The following is an 11,027-nucleotide window of genomic DNA, read 5'->3' as shown; positions in this document are numbered from 1 at the left end:
TACAGTCAAATGGCGCTTATATTTTTCCGTAAAACTTAGTACTACGCCAGTAGTCACTTATAAGATATCACGCAACTGCCAGGCGATAATGCTCTTATGCTAATCGGAACCAGCTACTCTAGGCTTCCGGTTTAGACCGGAGACTTGACCCCTTTGTTGACAAACAAGCATACGGCGATACGCTTAGTAGTTCAAATGGCTCTGAGCACTATGGGACTTAACATCTATGGTCATCAGTCACGCTTAGTAGTAATCCGCGCCCTAAGACCAAATGGCTCTGAGCACTATGGGACTTAATTTCTGAGGTCATCAGTCCCCTAGAACTTAGAACCACTTAAACCTAACTAACTTAAGGACAGCACACACATCCATGCCCGAGGCAGGATTCGAACCTGCGACCGGCTCTGAGACAATTTACCGCTAAAATAATTACAACAGTTCTCGCTTTAGGTTTTTCATAATAAGAGTTCAGCATAGCCAATGAAAAATGCTGACAACCTCGACCACGAACGCAGTTCCGTTGGTCATTACATGCGCCACAAGGGGATAATTTAAACACACGCATGTGTGCACAACAAACAGAACCAACAAGGACATGAAAGGTTCACATACCACAGCTACCAAGGACGTTGTTCCTTACAACCAACCAAAACTCAATGGCAAAACCCGAGGACAACTTTAAATAAACACGCAGACGTGTGTTCAATACACAGTACCAAAAACACGACGAGAATATTCAACGCAAACAAACCAGCACAAGGCAAGGACCTGACCAGATGCGCACACGTTTGTTCAATACAGAGACAGCAAAAAAGAGTAACATAAATTGATAAAACAGAAAAATCCTAACTTAATGGTCGCTCAGATACGGCTCTCACAAACCACACGTTCTCTGACAATCCCACCGAGCGACAATTTAATCCACATTAGTACAAAGCAGCAACAGCTGCTATAGATTCCGCGCAATATACTTGGTGGTCCATTGTGACCGGGCCAAATATCTCACGAAATAAGCATTTATTGCATTAATGTGGTATTTACAGGTAATCACGCTGTAACAGCATGCGTTCTCAGAAATGATAAGTTCACAAAAAAAATCACATTTGAACAACCGAAGTAAAATGTTCAAATGTACCTACGTTCTGTATTTTAATTTAAAAAACCTACCTGTTACCAGTTTTTCGTCTAAAATTGTGAGCCATATGTTTGTGACTATTACAGCGCCATCTATCACAAAGCGAAAAAAGTGGTCCAACTAAAACATTCACATTTCTTTACGCGCTACACGAATATGTAATAAAAATGGGGGGTCCTATTTAAAAAAACGCAGTTGATATCCGTTTGACCTATGGCAGCGCCATCTAGCGGGTCAACCACAGTGCCATCTGGTTTCCCCCTTCAAGCTAGACGAGTTTCGTTCTTTGTAGTTTTTCCGTTTGACGTTTATTTCGTGAGATATTTGGCCCGGTCACGATCAATGGACCACCAATTGCAAACGAGACTTACTGGTCCTTTCCTCTAGAATGACGTGCAAAACTCATATCCCCACCCATAAACTCACCATTCGTGTCACACAATCACTGGTATAGTGAACCAGTTCTGCTTTTCAATTGGATTCCACAAGCATATCAAAATCACCATAGCCAATACAAGAAGCCAGACTAGCAATAATCGATCTACCACTCCTCTTGCGTGAGACAAAGCAAACAAAACGCAACTGTACCTTATCAGCAATCACAAGTCGTTGCGAAAACACTCGCAAGCGAGCCAAACCCAATAATACATAATTAACCGGAAACATATACGCTCACCAAACTCGCCGCAGGGTCATTAGGAGGTCAGCCTGCCGGTTGCCGCAATAGGAAACAAACACTCCACTGCTGCTGATATATCATGACTCATTCTAGCCGGTGTCTTCACAATTCGTACCTGAGTTACCAAGCCAAGTGACAGTAGAGAGGAGCATCTAAAAAACTTCAACTTCCAAGAGCATACTGCATAGTATCTATCTCGATGCATATTCCACTGCACATCACTAAACTCACTACCCGAATGGTGCAACCACTGATGTACTACATCACTACAATAAATAAATCAATTCCACCAGGTCAAAGATATAAAATGACAGTTGACGTCACGCAGCATCAGACAACAAATTAGTGGTCCCTGATCTTCAACATGTTCCGCATCCAAGGAAAATGTTAATGTCCCTGTTTAGCAATCACAATGTTTCCCCATTGTGGAAACACTCGAAAGCGAGACAGAACCAATTTCCCTAGACGTGATGCCTAAACTCACCAAGAGTACAAACGCTGACCGGTGCAGAACATCGGAGTGACAGTTATTAATAAACCTCGGGAATGGAGGATATGCCAGCTTGTGATGTTTTATGGTTTGAGTTGACAATGCACATGTGCAGTTTGTTTTTAAGTTGTGACGAGGTCTAGTGGCATAAGGAAATGGTTAACCACTTGAAAATGGAATAATGCTCTCCCGACACTTGTTGAGGCATTAATCACCGATTGGCAACTGGGCTGAATGACAATATTGATGTTCTATCAATTCGCAACTAAGTAGCTACACGGTCGTACGACTGATCAACATAAGCTAAGCACTACCGCCACTTGGCAGAACATTGAATAGTATGAATCTCCACTCTGCTGCCCATGATGGTGTGATAGAAACTTGCCACAACAACATCGACGTAATGATTTCACGCCTCAGCGACTCAAGAAGGAAAAGCCTGTCACCACAGCCGCTACGGCCCATACGGCTGATTCGTTTCGCTAAACTGCACATCTCATCGCGGATGAAGATCCCCGTCTCTGGCCGCTGCAAGCCTCAGTCGCGAAAAGAGACGCCAGGGATCATAACTTTGACAGACAGCGCCGCGCACGCGATAAGGCGGGATTTTAAAGTCCTCGGAAGGCAGCTGTGTATAACTCCAATCCCTAGGTATTTAGTTGAATCGACAACCTTTAAATTTGTATAATTTGTCATGTAACCGAAATTTATCGTTATTCTTTTAGCACTCATACGGAGGACCTCGCATTCACCACATGCAGATATTTAGTCTAAATCAGTTTTAAATTTCGTTTTAAATTTCTAGGTGGTAGACTACAGTAGCATTTGCAAAGAATTCAAGAGGACTCCTCAAATTGCCTCCTAAGCCATTTTAAGAACTGCAGAGAATCTACAACACTTTCTTGAGGAACCTCAGATCGGTTTCAGAAGATGACTTCCATTTTGTTATAACGAACTGCGAACTTCATGACGAAATCACGAATCCAGACACGAAACTGAGACGATACTCCATGTTGTTGTTGTTGTTGTTGTTGTTGTTTGTGGTCTTCAGTCCAGAGACTGGTTTGATGCAGCTCTCCATGCTAACTCTATCCTGTGCAAGCTTCTTCATCTCCCAGTACATCTGTTTAGTATATTCATCTCTTGGTCTCCTTCTACGATTTTTACCCTCCAAACTGCCCTCCAATACTAAACTGGTGATCCCTTGATGCCTTAGAATATGCCCTACCAACCGATCCCTTCTTCTAGTCAAGTTGTGCCACAAGCTCCTCTTCTCTCCATTTCTATTCAATACCTCCTCATTAGTTATGTGATCTACCCATCTAATCTTCAGCATTCTTCTGTAGCACCACATTTCGGTAGCTTCTATTCTCTTCTTGTCCAAACTATTTATCGTCCACGTTTCACTTCCATACATGGCTACACACCATACAAATACTTTCAGAAACGAATTCCAGACACTGAATTTTATACTCGATGTTAACAAATTTCTCTTATTCAGAAACGCTTTCCTTGCCATTGCCAGTCTTCATTTTATATCCTCTCTGCTCTGATCTGGCCTTGTAACACTAACCAAAACGGCCTTGCTGTGCTGGTACTGCGAACGGCTGAAAGCAAGGGGAAACTACGGCCGTAATTTTTCCCGAGGGCATGCAGCTTTACTGTATGGATAAATGGTAATGGCGTCCTCTTGGGTAAAATATTCGGGAGGTAAAATAGTCCCCCATTCGGATCTCCGGGCGGGGACTACTCAGGAGGACGTTGTTGTCAGGAGAAAGAAAACTGGCGTTCTACGATACTCCATAGCCACACAATTTGACTAAAAGCCACTTGTGAGGAACGGTGACAAAAGATTTCTGGAAATCTGTAATTATGGGATTAATCTGAGATTCCCTGTCGATAAAACTGAGAACTTCGTGCGAATAAAGAACCAGTTGTGTTTTACAAGAACTATATTTTCTGAAACCGTGCTAGTTATGTGTCAGAAGATCTTTTTCTCCGAGGGATTTCAGAATATGTGTGTTCTAAAACCCCACTGCAAATCGATTTCAGTGATATGGATACGTAATTCAGCGGATTATTTCAATTCGCTTTCATCTGTCATGGTGTCACCAGTGAAACTTTCTGGTATTCAGGTACGGATCTTTCATCGAGCGAGCGGTTGTACATAACTGCTAAAATTGGAGCTATTTCATCAAAATACTCTGAAAGGAATCTGATTGGTATACGATACGGAACAGAAGACTTTATTAAGTGATTTAAGTTGCTTCACAACAACAAGAGAATCTGTTTGCATATTACGCGTGCCTTATTCGTTCCTTATGAAACAGTGTCCTGACCTGTTTTTGTAGCATGCCAGATCTGTTAGACGTCTCATGAATTTACTTGGAGCGATACTCCCAATTGGAGTCCGTACCATTTCTTTGAATTCAAGCCACATTTGGCGGCGCTTAAGCAGTCGATAAGGAATAAATGACGAGTGTTTCTTAGGAAGGCGTCAAGAGAATATTTATCTCCTTTTTTTGGTTGGTTCAAATGGCTCTGAGCACTATGGGACTCAACTTCTGAGGTCATTAGTCCCCTAGAACTTAGAACTAGTTAAACCTAACTAACCTAAGGACATCACAAACATCCATGCCCGAGGCAGGATTCGAACCTGCGACCGTAGCGGTCTTGCGGTTCCAGACTGCAGCGCCTTTAACCGTACGGCCACTTCGGCCAGCCTGCTTTTTTTAATGATATATTTTGCGTTCGTTTTGGTGGACTTGAACGTTACGGTATTCAGTCTCGCTGCGCTAATTCCTGTGTTTGTCAACAGGCTCTATGTTTGCTAGTTCGTCGCTAAGAGGTATAGCACGTTTTAGCAACTATTTGTACTTCGTATGGACTCCTGAACTGCTTCAATTGTTTCAAGAATGTTTCAAGAAATTGAAGGTTTTTTATCGGGACGATAGATCGATTTGAGGCATTTGAGGAGAAAGACATATATTTAAAAAATTATGAATTTTTAATCACAAGCGTCGCTTTTGAAAATAATCCTCGTCCCATTATTGTTTCCTGTTACCGCGACAGCGAGGTACAACCTTTGCAAAACTAAACAGTTTCGCTTCGTCTGACGGTGACTGGATATTTTTTCATTTCAAAATAGGACACGAGAAAACATGTAAGCTCTAAATAGCAATTGATGTAGTTGCGGCATTCAGATTTGCCAAGGCAATTATGCCCTGGGGCCAAACGCAAGTGTTTGTTCGTGGGCGATTGCAGGAAATCTGAAATGTCAATAACATTTTGAATAGTAGTGACAAACACTTTCTGAACTACTAGGCGGCCTTCAGAACCGACGACGTGGAGAGATGAGACCTGTGATTGTTTTCATTAACCACAGTGCGGACTCAGCAGCTTCATCCAGGCAATGCAGAACTCTGGGTGCCAACTTCCCATACCCGCCCCCCATCCCATACATCGTCCCTCACCCCCTTTCCCATACACCTTTTTGACCTCATAGAACACGGAATGAAGTTGCTTGCACCTCAGTATTTTAAATATGGTAACGTACTGAAAACTTTATTTCTGGACTCGCTGATCCCAGACAGCAGAAATCTTTGCAGATGATTTAAAATAGTTTTTCTCAAAATACGTTACCAGGCTGTCCATCATTGGATGAATTAAAAAATCCCTTTATTTCATTTTCATTTTTGCACAGTTTCGATCGGGAGGCAAGTTTCACATAGTTTGGATCAGACAACTCACCACAATGTCCATCATCGTCAGAGTCGAAGAACTCGCTAGGTTCCACATGTAATAATATACACTACTGGCCATTAAAGTTGCTACACTACGAAGACGAAGTGCTACAGACGCGAAATTTAACCGACAGGAAGAAGATGCTGTGATATGCAAACGATTAGCTTTTCAGAGCATTCACACAAGGTTGGCGCCGGTGGCTACACCCACAACGTGCTGACATGAGGAAAATTTCCAACCGATTTCTCATACACAGACAGCAGTTGACCGGCGTTGCCTGGTGAAACGTTGTTGTGATGCCTCGTGTAAGGAGGAAAAATGCGTACCATCATGTTTCCCACTTTGATAAAGGTCGGATTGTAGCCTATCGCGATTGCGGTTTATCGTATCGCGACATTGCTGCTCGCGTTGGTCGAGATCCAATGACTGTTAGCAGAATATGGAATCGGTGGGTTCAGGAAGGTAATACGGAACGCCGTGCTGGATCCCAACGGCCTCGTATCACTAGCAGTCGAGATCACAGGCATCTTATCCGCATGGCTGTAACGGATTGTGCAGCCACGTGTCGATCCCTGAGTCAACAGATGGGGACGTTTGCAAGACAACAACCATCTGCACGAACAGTTCGACGACGTTTGCAGCAGCATGGACTCTCAGCTCGGAGACCATGGCAGCGGTTACCCTTGACGCTGCATCGCAGACAGGAGCCCCTGCGATGGTGTACTCAACGACGAACCTGGGTGCACGAATGGCGAAACGTCATTTTTTCGAATGAATCCAGGTTCTGTTTATAGCATCATGATGGTCGCATCCGTGTTTGGCGACATCACGGTGAGCGCACATTGGAAGCGTGTATTCGTCATCGTCATACTGGCGAATCACCCGGCGTGATGGTATGGGGTGCCATTGGTTACAGGTCTCGGTCACCTCTTGCTCGCATTGACGACACTTTGAACAGTGGACGTTACATTTCAGATGTTTTACGACCCGTGGCTTTACCCTTCATTCGATCCCTGCGAAACCCTACATTTCAGCAGGATAATGCACGACCGCATGTTGCAGGTCCTGTACGGGTCTTTCTGGATACAGAAAATGTTCGACTGCTGCCCTGGCCAGCACATTCTCCAGATCTCTCACCAATTGAAAACGTCTGGTCAATGGTGGCCGAGCAACTGGCTCGTCACAATAAGCCAGTCACTACTCTTGATGAACTGTGGTATCGTGTTGGAGCTGCATGGGCAGCTGTACCTGTAAACACCATCCAAGCTTTGTTTGACTCAATGCCCAGGCGTATCAAGGCCGTTATTACGGCCGGAGGTGGTTGTTCTGGGTACTGATTTCTCAGGATCTATGCACCCAAGTTGCGTGAAAATGTAATCACATGTCAGTTATAGTATAATATATTTGTCCAATGAATACATGTTTATCATCTGCATTGCTTGTCCGTATAGCAATTTTAATGGCCAGTAGTGTAGTTCCGGGTACCTTACCAGACTGCATGTATAAGGAATTTCGCAAATCCCGACAGGCATACATTTTCAGGAAAACTCTGTGCGTTTCTTCGTTTATTTGTCGATGGCTATAAATATGTTTGTTCTAATAATTAAATTTATTTAAAAATAGTAAGTAGTCAAATAAAGTGAAATTCACTAAAACTTCATGCATATACATGTGTTTTTTTTAAAATTATATTACCTCTCAAATGTCATAAATTAAATAATATAACCAGTGATGAAAAAAATAGTTTAGAAATTAAGTTTGTGCGGGAGTCGAATCGTCGCCTCTCACAGGTTCATCTTCTGTAGCTCTAACGCTAACCACTTTTTTTTAATTATTTGTTCGGGGCCGACGTCCCATGTCAACCGTTCAAGTACATCGTTGATCCATTCGCTCAGTTTTGTTTATTACAAATGGCAGCTAATCCTCTGACTGAACACGCTGAGCTGCCTTGCCGGCAACCACTGACCTGAACTTCAAATCCGTGCAATGATACATAAGCCACATAACAGACGCGTAAAACTTCTCTTGCGATTTTCTCGGAATTTCCTGAGTAGTGTTCCTTACTATGTTATGGTACTATGTTATGTTATTTTAACGGGCTACTAAAGCTGTACAAAGTTTGAAGTAAATCAGTGATCCCAAAGTATGGGCTCCCCCTGTGAAGTGTTGTTTTTATCTCATTCTCCCTCGCCCCATATGGGCGGGGAAAGGGGGGAGGGGGGCTGCCAGCGATACATTCAACCTACTCTTCAGCCAACTGACAAGTAAAATTGAATGAATTAAAAAACGTTAACCCAAAGGTGAGATAGTTACAAGTGATTTCAAAAAAGTTGAAGGGCGAAAGTGATATAAGCATTTCTATGTATAAGAAACATAGCTTTGTTCATGTTTGTTTTAGAACAATAATAATAAAAGGGTGAAACGAAAGACAAAGACATTTAAAACATGTTGAAGAAAACATTGATCTTAAAAACAAGCTCTTCACTGTTAGAAAAGAGGAAGGAGCTGCCATGGAATAGGTTGTCGTTTAAAAGTGAAAAGGTTCGTCGTTGAAGGTAGGAGGGTGGTCATGTAAGGACGGGCGACAGGTGCGTGGTATCGACGGGGCTAGGGAAAGAAAGAGTAACGAGAAAAGGGGTAAGGAAATGTGGAAGAAGGAGAAATGGACCGTTGGTGACGTGGATTTGAAGGGTAAATGTCAGGAGGTAGTTCATGGTCTGCGAGGGTAAAATAGTGAGATTTCTTTGGAAGAGAATGTGGACGGAATTGGTGGATTGTGTCGATAGAGCCACGGCAGGGTATTATTAGTGTTGTGTTGGCAGAAGAGCCAACACCGTGTTATGAATGGAGGCCGAAATGTACGCGTTTTACCTCACGCAGTCTGGCGTGAGGAGGGAAGGACTATACTGACGCGAGGTCTGGAACATGACAAGGAATTATAATTCAGAAAGCCAACGGAATTAGATTGATACTTAACTTTAATCCATTAATGATAAACGTCGCTCTTGACGGTACACGATTCACAATATTATTTGTTCAGAATACAGTCTTGAAGTAATTAGTTGCAGTAACTGAATATGGCGACTTGCTAGGTCGTAGCAAATGACGTAGCTGAAGGCTATGCTAAACTGTCGTCTCTGCAAATGAGAGCGTAAGTAGACAGTGAACCATCGCTAGAAAAGTCGGCTGTATAACTGAGCGAGTGTTAGGGCGTCTCACTAGACTAGACCTGCCGTGTGGCGGCGCTCGGTCTGCAATCACTGATAGTGGTGACACGCGGGTCCGACGTATACTAACGGACCGCGGCCAATTTAAAGGCTACCACCTAGCAAGTGTGGAGTCTGGCGGTGACACCACAATTAGGATTGGAAATTTGAGAGGGAACTGAAGGAGTATTGGAGTTCAGATTGAGGATGGTGTAGGTTCTTCGGAGATGTTGTGTTAGAAATGTTGGTGAAACGGTAAAGGATCCTGGAGGGGGGGCAAGGGATAAACGGATGCGGAAAGCGACGCCAGAGTGTATGATGAAGTTCAACGATCTGGAGGGACTTCTGGAAGTTGGGTTGGGCAAATATCCCTGCAACATTGGCATAGGGATGGGTCGAATCAAGGAAGCAGAGCTCTGAGTGCGGCGGGTTGAAATACGCGCAGTCCGATCACTAATGCAGACAGTGAGGTGATGCGAATTCGGCGTCCTCTGGTGGCGTGCGTAGCGTGAGCCCTCTCAAGCAGGGACTCACACCGACCGATTAAATGTTTCTTCTGCGGAGATGAATGCGGCTCGCGAAGCGCCGAGTGCCGTTGATGCAGACACCGTCGATGTTGCACTCATAGATTTGGTGTATACAATTCACGATCCCCTTTTCCATTTGTTTACTCTTAAACAAGCGGAAAAGGGGGTCATGAATAAAACACACCATTTCTGAGCACTTTCCTGAAACTTTATCTCAAAAATTATAGTCCTCGTCTTTGTTTCCCTAAATTGAGCATCAAGCCGGGTTGGGACACTTATGGTACTTCACCACTTTCTCCTGGGGTGTAAAAGCAGACTGCCTCCAAGTGGTACACCTCGGGCAATGCCGAAAGGTAGCTAAAAGTCTACTACTATCGTGGCGCTGCACTATGAGTGTGAACTCATCTCGCGGCTTAAAAGTGCAAATGGAAGCAAACAATAAAATGAATGGGTCTTCTCGAAACCCAATGACAAGAGACCTCGGCCCATCAGTCCGAGTACTGCAAATTAACATAGAAGGTATAAGTAAGACTAAATGTGATATCCTCTCAAGACCAGCACGGAATAACAATATACATGTTATACTGGTCCAAGGAACACATGTAAATCACGAGGCAGGTCTCATGAAAAGAGTTCTCATAAGTGGATACACCGTTGCTGGAGCTATTCACCATGAAAACTATATATCTGCTATATACGTGCGTAGTGACATTGATAACTGGGCTCCAATAAAAATAAGTTCTTCGGATAACATATTTTTAATAGAAACACTAGTGAGTAACCTCACAATAGTCAATGTATATAAGCCTCCTAACATCCAATGACCAAAAGAAGCACTCCCTGAAACAAAATACCCTACCCTCCTAATGGGCGGTTTAAATAGCCACCACAGTTTATGGGGCTATAGTGAGAACGATGATAATGGTCAAGCCCTACTTGAGTGGGCAGATATTGTAGACCTGCAACTAATATATGATGCTAAAGAGAGACACACCTTCTGGTCAGCTAGATGGCAACGCCGTTTCAACCCAGATCTGTGCTTTGTTAGTAAAGACCACAAGAGTAAAGGCTACCCATCAAGCAGGAAAGTATTAACTAACTTCCCACATAGCCAGCATTGACCTGTCATTGTCCACATTGGAATACAAGTCCCTCTTATAAAATCAGCTCCAAAACCAGGATAGAATTTTGAAAAGGCTGATTGGGAGTCATACGCAAAACGTGCCGATGCCACTGTACGATGGAT

This window comes from Schistocerca piceifrons, chromosome 2 (assembly GCF_021461385.2).
Source record: "Schistocerca piceifrons isolate TAMUIC-IGC-003096 chromosome 2, iqSchPice1.1, whole genome shotgun sequence".
NCBI classification, from domain to species: Eukaryota; Metazoa; Arthropoda; class Insecta; order Orthoptera; family Acrididae; genus Schistocerca; species Schistocerca piceifrons.
Note: the sequence above shows the minus strand (reverse complement) of the source record.